Source organism: Mustela nigripes, chromosome 14, assembly GCF_022355385.1.
Source record: "Mustela nigripes isolate SB6536 chromosome 14, MUSNIG.SB6536, whole genome shotgun sequence".
Classification (NCBI taxonomy): Eukaryota; Metazoa; Chordata; class Mammalia; order Carnivora; family Mustelidae; genus Mustela; species Mustela nigripes.
Window position 1 is genome coordinate 20812165 of NC_081570.1, and position 16408 is coordinate 20828572.

At 41.7% G+C, this 16408-nt stretch overlaps 1 protein-coding gene across 1 annotated transcript in view; it reads left to right on the plus strand.

Moving 5' to 3' along the window:
• The first annotated feature begins 1012 nt into the window (after nucleotides 1-1012).
• The window catches only part of PHACTR4 (phosphatase and actin regulator 4), a 107405-nt gene continuing 92009 nt past the window's right edge, over nucleotides 1013-16408 (plus strand). Inside the window, exon 1 of the mRNA XM_059377067.1 lies at nucleotides 1013-1310. The gene's annotated coding sequence lies outside the window, so the exon portion shown is untranslated. The remainder of the gene's footprint in view (nucleotides 1311-16408) is intronic.

Genomic DNA, 16408 nt, shown 5'->3' on the forward strand with positions numbered 1-16408 from the left:
TGGCTCAGTGGGTTAAGCCTCTGCCTTCAGCAAATGTCACATCTCAGGGTCCTGGCCCCTCATAGGGCTCTCTGCTCAGCAGGGAGCCTGCTTCCCTCTCTTTCTGCCTACTTGTGATCTCTGTCAAACAAATAAAATCTCTTTAAAAAAATATATATATAAGCGGGTTCTTTGTCTTAATGGACTGAAATAATTCTAGATATTAGTCCTTTGTTGCATGCAGGTTTTGTTGGGATTTCGTCCCAGTGTGTGACTTGCCTTTTCATCTTTTTTTTTTTTTTTTAAGATTTTGTTAGCACAAGCAGGGGGAGCCTCTGGCAGGCAGAAGGAGAAGCAGTCTCCCCACTGAGCAAGGAACCTGATAGGGAGCTTTTCATTTTCATAAGGGTGTTTTAAGAGCAAAATTTTTAAATTTTCATTACTTATAATATCTTTTTCTTTTATCGATTATGTGTTTGCAGCTCACATAGATTTTTTTTTTCCTTTTTTTCTCCAGAAGTTTTGCAGCTTTAGGTTATACACTTAGGTCTAATTGGGGCTGTGACACAATGAGGTTGTCATTTAGCAAGATCTTCTGGCAGCAGCAAGGAAGGTGTTTGGAGGAAGATAGCCGGGAGGCCTGAAACTAGTGAGACTTGTAGAGACGACTGACTGACGGTGGCTTCCTCTAACGGTAGTGGAGAAAATGGAATGTAACCGAGATATATGGAATGTAGAATGACTGAAGGAGGTGTCAAGAATGATTCCTGGGTTTCTTCTTTATGCACAAATTGAGAATAACTTACTTATGTTTTTGTACTTCAAACTGGCCCTCAATAGTTTTTTCCTTTTGCAGAAATTATAAATGAAATTTGACCGGGCAGGGACTGAACTGTTAATCTAAAACAGCACACTTGCAGCATCAGCTCCTTCCCTAGGCACTGCCTGCAGCCGAGTACTCAGTTTTATCGTCCCAAGTCCAAAGACCCTTGCCCTCTCGGTATCAGGAAAGGTGCACAAGTTCTTCCACCCGCAGGGCGCAGGCAGCGGGTGGCGCATGCTCAAAGACGCCCTGGAGTACTGACGGCCCGGAGAGCGGAGGGCTAGAGGGTCCCGCCATCTTGTCCCGCCCGCGACCCAGCTGGCCCTTGCTGAAGACTACAAGTCCCGTGAGTCCCCGCGGAGGCACTTCCTACCCCCTCACTGTCCGGCCTGCTCCCGCTCCCCCTCCCGGGGCGGAGGCTCTGGCTGCGGCCAGGCGGTCGGCGGGCCAGGTAGGATTTCCGGGGGAAACTACTGTGGAGGCTGAGGAGGCGGCGGCGGCCACCCGGGTGAGTTCGAGGAACAAGGGAAAGTGAGCGAGAAGTACGCGGGGTCTGGCTGTGGGTGTCTCCTAGGCTCCGGCAGTGTTTTTGGCTCCGCGAGGAGGTGGTGGTCCGGGCGGGGGTAACGGCCGGAGCCGCGGTGGGGTCGGGCCGGGGCGGGGCGGGGCGGGTTGGGTCGGGGCCGCCGCCTCCTCCGCCCTCCCACAACGGTCCCGCCGTGGTTTCTCCGCCTGTAGTGCGTCCGGCGCCGGCTGGCCCACTCCGCCCCCCCGCGATTTTGCGGGGCTCTTTTGTCTGGGCAGCCCCTTTGTGCCCGTGCGTGGAGTCGCCTCCTCCGTGGAGCCCGTCGGGCCGCCCCTAATGGGGACCGGTCCCTGGGGATCCGGTTGCGGTAACCGGATCAGGTCAAAGTCCATTTTTCAAACCCGTCCTCGGTCGGACCTCTGCATCTCGGCCTGGCAGAGCGGAGGCTCGGAGCCAGGCAGCGGCAGACGGAGTTTCTGTTGAAAACCCTCGAGGTTATTGTCTAACTCTGAAACGTCAGCCCCGCGCGGCTTCGGGGCACGAGTCTGCAGGCGTTTTTCTCGGTAGGGGGATGGGCCTGTGGAAAAGAAGTGAGCTTCCTCCCCGGGAAACTGGGAAGGGACCGAATTTGCTGCTCTGTCGGTATAGATTGCGGCTGTGATCGGGGAACCAAAGAACCAGTGCGGTTCGCGGTTCGCACACTTCTTGAATCTCGGAGGAGAGAAAGTGATTTATAGGGCACGAAACAGTCTTTTCATTCATTGCATGCAGAAGGAAGTTGCAGGGCTTGGTCCAGCCACCCAGTTCCTCGCCCCTCGTACCCGCCAATCCTTTGATTTCTTCTGCTCAAAACAAAAAGTTGGAAGAAAAAGTCCATTAATGGAAGGAGCCTCGTTATAGGGAAACCAGAAACCCAGTTGCTTCTCGAAAGCAACAAAGAGACTAGTTCACCAAGTAATAGGAATGAAGCCAGTTTGAGGGAGGAGAGGTAGTCCGTACTGAAACTGGCAAAGTGTGTGGACTTAACCAAATTTTGTTAGATAGTGGTAATTTAATGTACGCTCCGTTGGAAGACTAGTTGTGCTAGATTCAGCACAAGCCAAAGCTTTCTTAAAGCCAGTGTGGACACGCCTTTTTGGAAAGTAATTAGTATTTTAAGTCTCTGAAATGAGGACAACCAGGACCCCTTTACATGAAGCAGGGAAGATTATCAAGGTTATTATATAGGTTAAATTCCCTCCTAGTCAAGTTGGCAGATAAAGCTATTGTACTTTATTATGTTGATATCTCATAATGGAAGTGATTTACTCTGGGAATCCCATATTGTGTTGGTAATATTGTGCAGGGATGGAGGTCTTTAATGCAGTTGTTCTTCAGTTTTTAATCCAGCAATGACTAGGGATTGGTTGTTTTCCTACCTGTGTTTTGAAGAAGCATCCACAGAGAATTGCTCTAGAAGTTTTAAAAATAATCTAAGAACAGTAGTTGCTAATGACTGGTTCTTATTTGTTCAGACACCACATTGCTGGGACGCCTGGTTGGCTCAGGGGGTTAGGCTTCTGCCTTTGGCGCAAGTCATGATTCCAGGGTCATGAGTTCCAGTCCTGTAGTGGGCTCCCTGCTTAGCGGGAAGCCTGCCTCTCCCTCTGCCTGCCTCTCCCCCTGCTTGTGTTCACTTGCTCTTTCTCTCTCTGACAAATAAATAAATAAAATCTTTTTTAAAAAATGATACTGCTATTAGTGTTATTTTTTGAAAACAGCTCATCATATATATTATGTAATTTCTCACTACAGTTCTGTGAGGTGGTGTTTCTAATTTTACAGCTGATAAATGTTAAATTCACAGCCTCTAAAATGTTAAATGACTTGCCGAAGGTCACGCAATTAACCTAGATAGGAAATAGTAGCCTAAATTATACTCCAGTCCTGTGCTCTTTTCATTACATTACTTCATACCTGTTGAAGTTACTCATCACACCACCACACACAGCTTATGATTATTGAAATTTAAATATTGGAGAAAAATAATGGTAGTACTTTCTAATCAGAGCAAAATCATTTCTAAGGAACTGGAGTTTCTAGAACATAAAAATGTCATACTAAACCATAAATCATATTTAATTTTGGTCCCATCACCTTGTTTGATGGTACATTTTGATTGCCTTGTGCTTCAGACCAAGGCAGTTTTATGGAGCCCTGGGAGTGAAATAGTGGTGAGGTACTGGACTGTGGTTTTGTCTAATCATTACTAAAAAGTTTTTGCTAATCTTTGCTTAAAGGTTTTTAAACAAATACGTTGGAGAACATCTATACAGCAGTTTTGGCTGCTGGAACTGACATCAAAGAAATAACTGAAATTGAGATACTTTTCTAGCCAGTGTCAAGACTCAAGAAAATGCTTTCTTTAGTGTTTGCTTTTTGTGAAAACTTTTAATCAGTTTGAAACCTGCAGTTAAATCTTGGCTTTATGTCAGTACATGCCATGAATGTGACATCAGAAATAGAAACTTACTTCACCCCTTTACTTAAATTCTTCTTAGGTAAAATACATAACATGCCTATGGACTTGAGTCAATACAATTGGTCTAGCCTTTCTAACTAGTAGAAGCCTGTTTTAAATCTCTTATTAAGCCATCATGATGGGAAGGAAATTTTTGCCCTTGTGTATTTTGCTCTTGGTCAACTTTATTTTGGAATCAATTCATCTATTCATTCAATCAACATATATTTATTGAAAGCCTGCTGTGTTCTAAACGCTGGAATTAGATTCCCGGAAATGCAGGAATCAGACCCTGAGGAGTGAAAAAAAGGTCTTCCTTCTTGGGGCTTACAGACTGATTAGGGGTGATGGTGGTTGAGGGAGTCAGACAGTAAGTAGGTACTAAATAAAATCCTCTTTTATGTGCAGCCTTGAGTAGTGACCTCTTTGAAGGTTAGTTTTCTCATCTTTAATACAGGCATGATCATTCCTGCTCTCTCTGTAAGAGCACTCATCAAATAAGCCCCTTAATATTTGTTCTGTATTGTCACAGTTAAAGGTCTTAATGGCAAGGACTGTGTCCTAGTCTGTATCCTTACTGCTTAGCACATAGGTCCAGGTGTTTTTTTTGGAATTTTATAAATGTATATTGAATGAGTGAATGAATAACAAAAGTGAGCAGGGGTAGTTGTGGAGAATACCAGAATACAAATGCAGCACCATAAACGGTTCTTTTATTTAGCAGATTTTTGTTTTGCCTGTTGGGTGCTGGGATCTGGATTACATTCTGTAGGTACAAAAAAGATGTTAAGGGGGGCATCTGGGTGGCTCAGTGGGTTAAAGCCTCTGCCTTCAGCTCAAGTCTTGATCCCAGGATCCTGGGATGGAGCCCTGTATCAGGCTCTCTGCTCAGCGGGGAGCCTGCTTCCTCCTCTCTCTGCCTGCCTCTCTGCCTACCTGTGATCTCTCTCTCTCTCTCTCTCTCTCTCTCTGTCAAATAAATAAATAAATAATCTTAACAAAAAACAACTGTTAAAAAAAAGATGTTAAGGTATTGAGAGCCTCTGCCTTGAAGAGCTTACAACATTGCCACACCTGACTGTGGTAAGTGTTCAGTAGAGCTGTGTTACAATAAAGGAAAGGGACCGAAAAGTGATTTTGGCGCTTGTTCTTGAGGGATGAAAAAGAATTCGTCCAGTAGACCTGTTACTATTAAGGTAATTCCAGCCTGACTCCCTCAGGCACCACCACCTCGATCAGCCAGAGAAAGCAGTTTGGCACAGGAATGGATGTGCAAAAGTGTTAGGTGTGTGTCTAGGAAAGAGTGAGGAGTGTGGGAGCGGCTGGGTGGCTCAGTCCTTCGGCTCATGTCATGATCCAGGGTCCTGGAATCCAGTGCCTCACGGGGCTCCAGCCTCTCACTGGGCTCCGTGCAGCAGGGAGTCTGCCTCTCCCACTCCCCCTGCTTGTATTCCGTCTCTTGATGTTTCTCTGTCAAATATATAAAATCTTTAAAAAAAAAAAAAAAAAGTGAGGAGTGTGGTATAGCTTAAGAGGATTTTGCAGTTGGTTTTTAATATTTTCCAGTTCAGGTGCCCCCTCTCAGAAATTTGAAAAGAGGAATGGATTTTCACCCAGACAACTGCACATACGCAAACATGCATATAATTTTAGAAGGTTATAGAATGCATAGGGCGTCTCTGGACGCCTGGGGTTGAGTAGTTGAATACAGTGGCTGCTGAGAGCAAAGGTTGATGGCCAGGTGTTGAGAAGGATTCAAATGTTTTGCTAAGGAGTTCAGTCTTCATGATTAAGGAATTTTTAAACCATCAAAGGTTTTTAGAGCAGGTAATTGACATAATCTCATCTGTTTTGAAAGATAATTGCTTGCTGTCTTTCCGGTAGGTTAGAGCATTTAGGAGAGATACTTAGAGTAAGTGCTAGAAGAGTTGGATTTTGAGGACCTTTTTGTTTGATTTGATTTGATTTTTAAAAATTTTTTAAAAAGAGATTTTATTAATATATCTGACAGATCACAAGTAAGCAGAGAAGTAGGGGGAAGCAGGTACCCTGCTGGGCAGAGAGCCCAGAAAGTGGGGCTCAATTCCAGGACTCTGAGATCATGACCTGAGCCGAAAGCAGAGACTTAACCCACTGAGTCACCCAGGCGCCCTTGATTTGATTTTAAAAGATGGGAGAGATTTGACCTGTTGGAAGGTGAAGGAAAAGGAGCCAGCAGAGAGGCAGACACTGAAGATCAGCACAAGAGAAAAGGGAGATAAAGAAGCCCTGGAAGGAGATAAAATTGAAACCACATGGAGAGGTGAGCCTTGAAAGAGAAACATGAAGAAAGGATGGAGGAAGATATGTTTGAAAGTGATGGAAATGGGAACTGAAATTGGAGTAGTCCTCAGTCGTTTACTCTGTACACTGCTCTAGGTCCTTTTTTTTTTTTTTTTTTTTTTTTTTTTTTTTTAAGTAAGCTCTACACCCAATGTAAGGCTCAAACTCACAACCCCAAGATCAAGCAAGAATCACATTCTTCACAGACTGAGCCAGCCAGGCACCCTAGACACTTTTATATGTATTATTTAATTTTACAAAAATTCCGTAGAGTGGGTGGGCATTCCCGTTTGTCAGTTGAAGAAATTATGGCTTTGAGAGATTAACTTCATTTCCCAAAGGCACCATATAAGTAATGGAAGAGATCTGGAATCCAGATACATTTTGACTGCAAAGCTCAGGATCACAATTTCTGCCTTATAAGGTCAAGTAACCTCTTATTTATCTGCCTTTAAGAAGGAAGGGGTTAAGTTATCTGTGGAACGATAAAAGGTGAGAGTGGGCTAGCGGACTTTAGAAAGTGTTAAAAGTTTTGGAACAGGGGCACCTGGGTGGCTCAGTGGGTTAAAGCCTCTGCCTTCGGCTCAGGTCATGATCCCAGTGTCCTGGGATCGAGCCCGGCATCGGGCTCTCTGCATAGAAGGGAGCCTGCTTCTGCCTGTCTCTCTGCCTCCTTGTGATCTGTCTGTCAAATAAATAAATAAAATCTTTAAAAAAAAAAAAAAAGTTTTGGAACAGCAGTGGTGGAAAAGGTAAGGGAGCCAAACAAAGATGAGGGAGAGGGCTACCCAGCAGCAGTTACGGCTAGCTGAGGTCAGGCACGAATTTTCTGCTAGTCCATGCTTTCTGTCTCCTACATTCTTAGCAAAGCAGAATTTCTCGAATACTGTCATATGGGCCTTAGAAGAAAACACACTATATTGTCATAAAAGGCTTTGGTGCCGCCATCTCCGAGCAGGTCACAAGCCTTGTGCTTCAATTTTCTCATTTCTGAATAGAGTGCCCTGGATTAGTTGGTCTCTCAAATTCTAAGTTTTATGATTTGCAACCAGAAACATTCCAGGGGATTTTAGGAGAGGAAGTGTGTTTAGTGCCTGTCTGATTTTTTTAGGGAAGAGGTGGTTGATACTCTACAGCTTTCAGATTCAGCCTTGGTTTTCAGTTTAACTTCTCTATTATATTTAAAATACCAGGTGTTGATTTTGACCATCTGAAAGTTCTGACCTATTTACTCAATATAATGTATTTCCTATCTTTGGAGTCTGAAGACCTGGGTTCTAGTTCCAGCTCCATATCACACTGTCACTGTGAATATCCAAGTCAGCTAACCTCCTTAAACTTTAGTTTCCTCATCTATAAAATAGGAATAATGACCATTTCTTTAGGGGCATGAGATGAGGTAAAGTATGTGAGAGGTCTTTGTAAACTGTAGAGTGTTTAATAAATATGAGCAAAACAACAAAATTTACAGTCATAGGAATATGTTTGACTTTCCTAACAATTAAAATGTTAAAATGGTTATGTGTCAACTGTACTCAAAAAAATTGAAGGTTGAAACAATAATTATGTAGCATTTAGAACTCTTAAGCTGGAAATACATTTATCTTAAAATAGTAAGATCCATTATTAAGAAGGTAGGTCGTGAATAAACAAGCACTGTAAGCTGTTAGTGGCACTGCAAATTAGGATACTGATGTTAGCAAACAGTTTGGTAATACCAGCCAAGAACTAAATGTTCATAATTTGCTGATCCAGTAATTTCTTTTTTTTTTTTTAAGATGAAAAGTTTTGTTTTGTTTTTTTAAAGATTTTATTTATTTATTTGACACACAGAGCGAGATCAGGAGAGAGAACAAACACAAACAGGAGAGCTGCAGGCAGGCAGGGGAGAAGTAGGCTCCTCACTGAGCAAGGAGTCCGATGTGGGGCTCGATCCCAGAACCTGGGGACCATGTCCTGAACCGAGGGCAGCTCTTTAACCCTGAGCCACCCCAGTGTCCTGAAAAGTTGTTGTTTTTTTGTTTGTTTTTGTTTTTAAGATTCTAAAAGTGGGGCAGCCAATACACTTCTGAAGATAAGATGGGGAAACTTGCCCTACCTGATTACAGGACTTATTTTTTTTTTTTTTAAAGATTTTATTTATTTATTTGACAGAGAGAGATCACAAGTAGGCAGAGAGGCAGGCAGAGAGAGAGGAAGGGAAGCAGGCCCCCCACTGAGCGGAAAGCCGGATGTGGGCCTCGATCCCAGGACCCTGAGATCATGACCTGAGCTGAAGGCAGCGGCTTAACCCACTGAGCCACCCAGGCGCCCTGATTACAGGACTTATTATAAACCTGGGGGCGCCTGGGTGGCTCATTCGGTTAAGCATCTGCCTTCAGCTCACATCATGATCCCAGAGTCCTGGGATCAAGTCCTGCATCAGGGTCCCTCGTCAGCAGGGAGTCTGCTTCTCCCTCTCTCTCTCTCTCTCTCTCTGCCCCTCCCTCCTGCTTGTGTGCTTCTCACTCTGTCTCTCAAATAAATAAATAAAATCTTCAAAAAAATAAATAACTCAATAACACTTTCAGTAGATACTAAGAGTAACTGTAAAGGACAGGTCACAGGGTGTGAAGAATTCTTTCCATTCTCTTTTACTTGCACACATGCAACTTTGCCTCCTGTTCCTTCCTCTGAGTTTAAATCTGAGGGAAAGCATTAGGATTCAGGATATGGGTGTGGTTTTGCTTTATGTATTAAGAGATGACACAGTATTTCTTATCTACTGGTGATACCAATAAGATTGGGAATTTTTCTAACCTTCTTGCATACCCTAATGCTTATATAAAATTAGGTAAGAGGTAAGTGGCTTCTGGAACACCATCTCTTTGTAATTGGGAGAGGGCTTCGTTCTTTTACTGTAGCCACAGGCTAATCAGGACCATTCTGTTAAATATCTTTGCAATCTGTGGCATAAGATAAATAAGTCTGTTTGTTTGCAACCACGGTAATCATTGCACACTTTTAAAAATTGTGGTAAAATTCACCATGTTAACCTTTTTTAAGTGTACAATTCAGTAACATTAGGAACATTCACAACATTGTGCAGCAATCACTACTATCCATTTCTAAAACTTTTCTGTCATCCCAAACTGAAACTCTACACAGTAAATAATAACTCCCATTGCCTTCCCCTCTCAGCCCCTGCTAAACTTTATTCTACTTTGTGTCTGTAAATTTGCTTATTCTAGGTGTCTCATACAAGTGGAATCATAAAATATTTGTCTTTTTATGTCTGGCTTATTTCTTTGTAGGGTTTTTTGTTTTTGTTTTTGTTTTTTAAATTATCCCCTCTTTGTCCTTATAGAAAGATGAAAGTTTATTTTGTAGCAATCAGAAGCTTCCTTCTAGCCTCTTAACTCTCTGCAGGAAAGGCACCATTGGAATGAAGTTGAAAAGCGAGTATTTAACCATCTTTAGGGCATTGGTGTTAAGGAATGAATAATAAAAGTTTTAGGGGATTTGGTAAATGAAATATTTTGGTATGTGCTAGTGCTTTTAGAGGGCAGAGTAGAAACAAAAATATCAAAGAGCAGTTGTTGAGCAACTTCTTCCTTTTAACTAGAAGAGATTAAAAGGGTTAACCTCCTAAACATCAATTATGCCACATTAAATTATTGTAAATAATGACCCTAAGTATTCTTTCATGCGATAGTTATACTTGGTATCACTATGATCCAGACACACATGAAACTATTTTTTTTTAAGTCTATTTAAGTCCATCTTTTGACAGATCATTTTTGCTAGATTTCTAACACCATATAGATATATGTAACCAGACTTCACCTATTAAATAGAAACTTTAAGGGTGTCTGCGTGGCACGGTTGGTTAAGCGTCAGCTCGGGTCATGATCTCAGGGTCCTGAGATGAAGCCTTGTTAAGTGCAGAGCCCAACTCAGGGCTCAGTCCCACAACCTCAAGATCATGACCTGAGCCGGAACCAAGAGTCAGTCGCTCAACCGACTACACCATCCAGGTGCCCACAGGATTTTTTTTTTTTTTTTTAAGTGTAATCTCTACACCCAATGTGGGGCTCGAACTCACAACCCCGAGATGGAGAGTCGAACGCTCCACCAACTGAGCCAGCCAGGCACTCCATTACTCTCTTTAAAGAGACTTTGCAGATCCCTATCCTGAGCCACTTTGTGGAGGTTGTAAAATTTAATTCCCAACAAATAATCTCAGTGTCACTTTCAAGTACTGACAACAGATATTATTAGCAGAAGGCTTCAGGATTTTTATTTATAAGGAAATATTGGAAGAGGGGTGCCTGGGTGGCTCAGTTGGTTAAGCATCTGCCTTTGGCTTAGGTCATGATCCTGGTGTCCTGGGATCGAGTCCAGCATTGACTTCTTGCTCAGCGGGGAGCCTGCTTCTCCTTCTCCCTCTACCTGTCGCTCCCCCAGCTTGTGCTTGCTCTCTCTGTCGAATAAATAAAACCTTAAAAAAAAAAAAAAAAAAAAAAAAGGAAGAAGAAGAAACTTTAATTTCCTGAAGCCCAAATCTAGTCCCAATTGTTTCAGGAGAAGAAATAATAGGATTAATTTTGATCTGAACATCTTAGTGAATTACAAAGGACATTATTTTCAGGAAAAATAAGATCTCAGGATGATCTGGAAAGTAAGATCATCCTGAGATCTTATTTTTCCTGAAAATAATGTCCTTTGTAATTCACTAAGATATTTCCTTGAGAGTGCTTTTGCTTATCAGTGAGCCACACCTCTATTTTAAAGAGCTGATTCATGCCTCTTGGTGGTAACAAAAAAAGACCATGTTTAACTAGGAGGAGGTTTTTTTCTTGAAAGGGGATATTAAGCTCATTCTTTTTTTAAGTAGGTTCCACGCCCAACATGGCTTGGACTCACAACCCTGAGATTAAGACCCTAGCTGATGTCAAGAACTGGACATTTAACAGAGTGTTAAGTGAGCCACCCCGGCACCCCTAGTCCCATTTTTAAGTCTTTACCCATAAGTAATATGTTAGATGTTGATTGTGCTTAAAAATAAGCATTTCCCAACTGTAACTTTTTTTGAACAGATTTCAAAAGACAAAAATTTTTTCCTGTCACATCATTAATAGCTTTCATTCTTTGTTTCATTTTAGTGTCCAGACTCTGGTTGTAAATACAGATATAAACAGATATACCAAGAATATATAATTTTTCCTAGCAGAATATGTACTTTTTGAGATATTGTTGGGTGTACCAGTTGAGCCAATACTAGAAATAAGAAGACAGTGGAACAATATTTTCAAAATGCTAAAAGCAAAAAAGAATCTGTCAACCAAGAATTGTGTACTCAGTAAAAATGTATGTCAAAAATAATTTTAAAGAGAAAATTTCAAACAAAGGAACTGAGAGAACATATTCCCGTAGAACCTCACCAAAGGAACTTCTGAAGGATATACTTTAGGAGGAAGGAAAAATGCTTCTTGGAAACAAGAGTCTGAGATGCAAAGAGGAATGATGAGCAAAGAACATGTCCAGTAGGGGCGCCTGGGTGGCTCAGTGGGTTAAAGCCTCTGCCTTCAGCTCAGGTCTGGCTCTCTGCTCAGCAGGGAGCCTGCTTCCTCCTCTCTCTCTGCCTGCCTTTCTGCCTACTTGTGATCTCTGTCTGTCAAATAAATAAATAAAATCTTAAAAAAAAAAAAAAACATGTCCAGTAAAGGAAACCTTCTTAAGGACTGACTTGATAGAAGAGTAACATCTTATTTGTGGATATAAAAATGGAAAATACTCAAATAAATATAAATAGGGAAGGGGTTTGAAATGAAAGCATTCCAAGCGTTCTTATTTAGACTTAATGTAAAATATTCATTTCAGAGCTAATAATAAAAGAATAGTAATAGAATAAAAATAAGTAGAAATGAGGAAAAGAAATGAGAAAAAACTGATACAGCAGAAGGCAAAAAAGGAGAAAAGATCAGCAAAGTGGGACAGATGAAAAATAGGAAATAAGGTGGTAAGAAGGAATACAAAGTATTTCTTAATCGCAATAGAAATAAATTAGAATGTGTTCCCCCAGAACTCTGTTTAAAAGACAAAGGCGGTCCAAATAGAGAGGACACTAAATAAATGGTAGAGAGAAAATACTCATGGATTGGAAAACTTAGTATTATAAAGTTCTCCCGAGTTTGATTTTTAGATTAAATGTAATTCTAATCAAAATTCCAATAAGTTGTTTTTGTTTTTGTTTTTGTTTTCATGGAATTTGACAAGTTGATTCTAAAATGTATGTGGAGAGGCGCCTGGGTGGCTCAGTCGGTTAAGCAGCTGCCTTTGGCTCGGGTGGTGATCCCAGTGTCCTGGAATCGAGTCCCACATAGGGCTCCTTGCTCCTTGGGAAGCCTGCTTCTCTCTCTGCCTCTGTTTGCTGCTCTGCCTGCCTGTGCGTACGTGCTCTCTCTCTCTCTCTCTCTGACAAATAAATAAAAATAAAATCTTAAATAAATAAAATAAAATGTATGTGGACCAGCCAACACACGTTTGAAGATAAGATGGGGAAACTTGTCCTACCTGATTACGAGACTTATTATAAACCTGGGGGCACCTGGGTGGCTCAGTTGGTTAAGCATCTGTTTTCAGCTCAGGTCATGATTCCAGGGTCCTGGGATCAAACCCCATGTCAGGCTCTCTGCTCATTGGGGAGCCTGCATCTCCTTCTCTCTTTGCCTGCTGTTCCCCCGCTTGTGCTTGCTCTAAGTCAAATGAACAAATAAAATCTTTAAAAAAAAAAAAAAAAGAAGAAGACAACAATGACTTACTCTAAGACTGATTATTAGAAATGTGGTTTTGGACCTGGGATCAAAAAATAGACACATAGGATAGGATAGAGTGCTTGTAGAGGAACCTGTGAATAGGGAGAATGACATGAGACAAAGGTGGCATTACAGATCAGTGGAGAAAAGATAAATTTTTCAGTAATAGACTGAGATCATTTGTTAGTCATAAAAAAATGGATCTCTATCTAATACCATACACAAAAATCAGTTCTAGTTGCATTGATGGCCAAAATGTAAAGGGTAAAACTTTAAAAGGTTAAGAAGAAAATATAGGAAAATATCTGTCTTGTCTCAGGTCTTGTATACATTAACTTAGCAATAAGTTAAAAATAGAAATAAGCCAGGGTGAAGGGATAGGACGAGATGGAAAGGGGTTTGCCATATTAGACAAGGTAGTCCGGGCAAGGCCCCTCTGAGCAAGTCATATTTAATTTGCCCCATGAAATAAAGGGGCAAATCATGCAGTTTCTGAGAGTGGAGCATTCCAGGCTGTCTGAACAGCACTTGTCAAGCCCTGGGGTAAGAATGTGCTTGATGAATTACAGAAACAGCAAATAGGGTAGTGCGGCAGGAACTGAGTGAGCAGGACGATACAAGTGAAGTCTCCGAGTGAGTAAGCGGGTTAGGTTATGTAGACTCTCAAGGGCCATGGTAAGAAATTTGGAGTCAATTTCAGGTGTAATAGAGAGACCAGATCTGCTTTACTTCTTCAAAGGATTGCCCAGACCACTCTGAGGACAACACATTACAAGAGTCCGAGTGGGAAGAGGGTGGATTAGGGAGTTGACACACTAGTCAAGGCAAGATGTGGCCATAGCTTGGAGTTGGGTGGTGAGAAGTGTTTAGATTATGGATATATTACAGAGACAGAGGTGGTAAAATGTGGTGATGATTTAGATGTGGTTGTGAAAGAAAGAAAAGAGTCAATCATAACACCAAAGTTTTTGCCCTGAGCAACTGGAAAACTTAAGTTGCCTCTTTCCTGAAATAATGATCTGAATTAGCAGCTAACACACTGCCAGCATTTTTCTTTTTCTTCCTTCTTTCCTTCCCTCCTTCCTTCTTTTCTTTCTCCCTCTCTCCCTCGGTATCCCCCTGCCTTCCTGCCTTCCTTCCTTATCTGTTGCCCTAACTATTGAATAGGAGACACTGGAAAAAGAACAAGTTGGGGGGACGCCTGTGTGGCAGTGGCCTGGGATCGAGCCCTGCATTGGGCTCCCTGCCCGGCATGCTTGTGTTCTCTCTCCCTGTGTCTCTCTCTGTCAAATAATAAAATCTTAAAAAAAAAAAAAAGGGGGGGGGAGTGAGGGAGTGAAGAATCAAGAGGTAGTTGTTTTTATATTTATACATATGCTGTTAATATATAAACATATTAATACAGTATATGTTAAATATACTATGTCTGAGAAACTTAGTAGATTTCCAAATAAAGATGTGTAGTCTGTGGATATACCAGTTTGAAGTTCAGATGAGAGATTCAGTCTGGCAATATGAATTTGGAAGTCATCAGTGTATATATTGTATTTAAAGCTGTAGAACTGCGGCACAGTGCCACGTGGGCTGACCAGGGACCCATCATCATCACAGTGGACACAAAAGAGAGCATCACAGCAAGCATCACATCACATCACATCTGGAGGCACAGTTGGGGAGGTTTCCTGCAGGGGTTGCCTCACTTGAGGAGGGAGAACAAAAACTGAGTTCGTAGGCCCCAGTTTAGGAACACTTCACAATTGCTGGGCTGTGAGAGGCAGTAAAATATTTTGGATTCTATCCTGTCTTTAGGCAATGAAGACAAAGAAAGGGTTTGCTGTGAGGTATGTTTTGGAAATGACTCATATGATGTGGAGGACGAGATTTTTGCTTTGAACAACTCGGTGGAGAGTGGCAAGCTAGAAAGCTGCCGGAAGAGTGGGGAATGAGGATGAGTGAGGCAGATGAGGAATTGTTTTGTGTATGTTGAATGGAGGATTGTGGATATCTAGGTGGAGGTGTTTAGTGAATTGGACATGTGGATTTGGAGCTCATTCATTTAAAAAATAGTTGTTACTGTGGAATGCCTGGGAAGCTCAGTCACTTAAGCATCTGCCTTTAGCTCAGGTCATGATCCCAGAGTCCTGGGATCAAGTTCCACATTGCGCTCCTTGCTCAGTGGGGAGCCTGCTTCTCCTTCTGCCTGCCACTTTCCCTGCTTATGCACTCTGTGTGTCTAACAAATAAATAAATAAAATCTTTTTAAAAATAGTTAAATAAAAAATAGTTATTGTGTACTTAATATCTTCCAGGCACACTATTCTAAATATAAATAAATATATATATATATATATATATATATATATATAATTTTTTTAAGAGTGCATATGCCTGCGCAGGAAGGATGGGCAGGGGGAGAGGGAGAGAGAGAATCTCACTCAGACTCCATGCTGAGCACAGATCCCAACTCAGGGTTCAGTCTCAGGATCCTGAGATCACGATCTGAGCCAAAATCAAGAGTCTGATGATTAACTAACTGCACCACTCCAGACACTATTCTAGATGTTAAAGATACAGCAGTGAAAAAAAAAAAAAAGGCAACACATATGTCCTGAAAGAATTCATATTTTAGTGCGAGGAGATAATAAACAATAAATAAATTTATAACATAATGTAGAAGATAAGTGCTCTGAGAAATACAAAGCTGGAGGGGTGCCTGAGTGGCTCAGGTCATGATCACAGGGTCCTGAGAATGAGCCCGACATCAGGCTCCCTGATCAGAGAGCCTGCTTCTGCCTTTCCCTCTGCTCCTCCCCTACTTGTACACACACACTCTCTCTCTTTCTTTCTTTTTTTTTTTTTAAGATTTTATTTATTTATTTGACAGAGAGAGATCACTGTAGGAGAGAGGAAGGGAAGCAGGCCCCCTGCTCAGGACCCTGAGATCATGACCTGAGCCGAAGGCAGAGGCTTAACCCACTGAGCCACCCAGGCGCCCCCACACTCTCTCTCTTTCTGTCAAATAAATTAATTAAAATCTTTTAAAAAAAAAGAAAAGGAAATGCAAAGCTGGGAAAAGAGGTAAAGCAGGGGTGGGGTGTGGTGATGCTTATGATTTCAATGCTGATGATTTCAATTTAAACTTGGGTAAAGGAGGAAGGCATCACTGAGAAGGCAGCATTTTAGCAAAGACCTAAAAGAATTGAGGAATGAAAATCTTGGGGAGGAGCATTCCAGGGAGAGCAAAAAGCAAGTGCAAAAGCCCCAAGCATGCCTGGCAGGTTCAAGAAGCTTAGCGAGGGAGAGTAGTTGAACATCATGGGGTCATTGAACATGATCACAGGGCCTTGTAACTGTTAAGTTTTTTTGCTTTTTACCCTGAGTTTTGTTTTTTTTTTTAAGATTTTATTTATTTATTTGATAGATAGAGATCACAAGTAGGCAGAGAGACAGGCAGAGAGAGA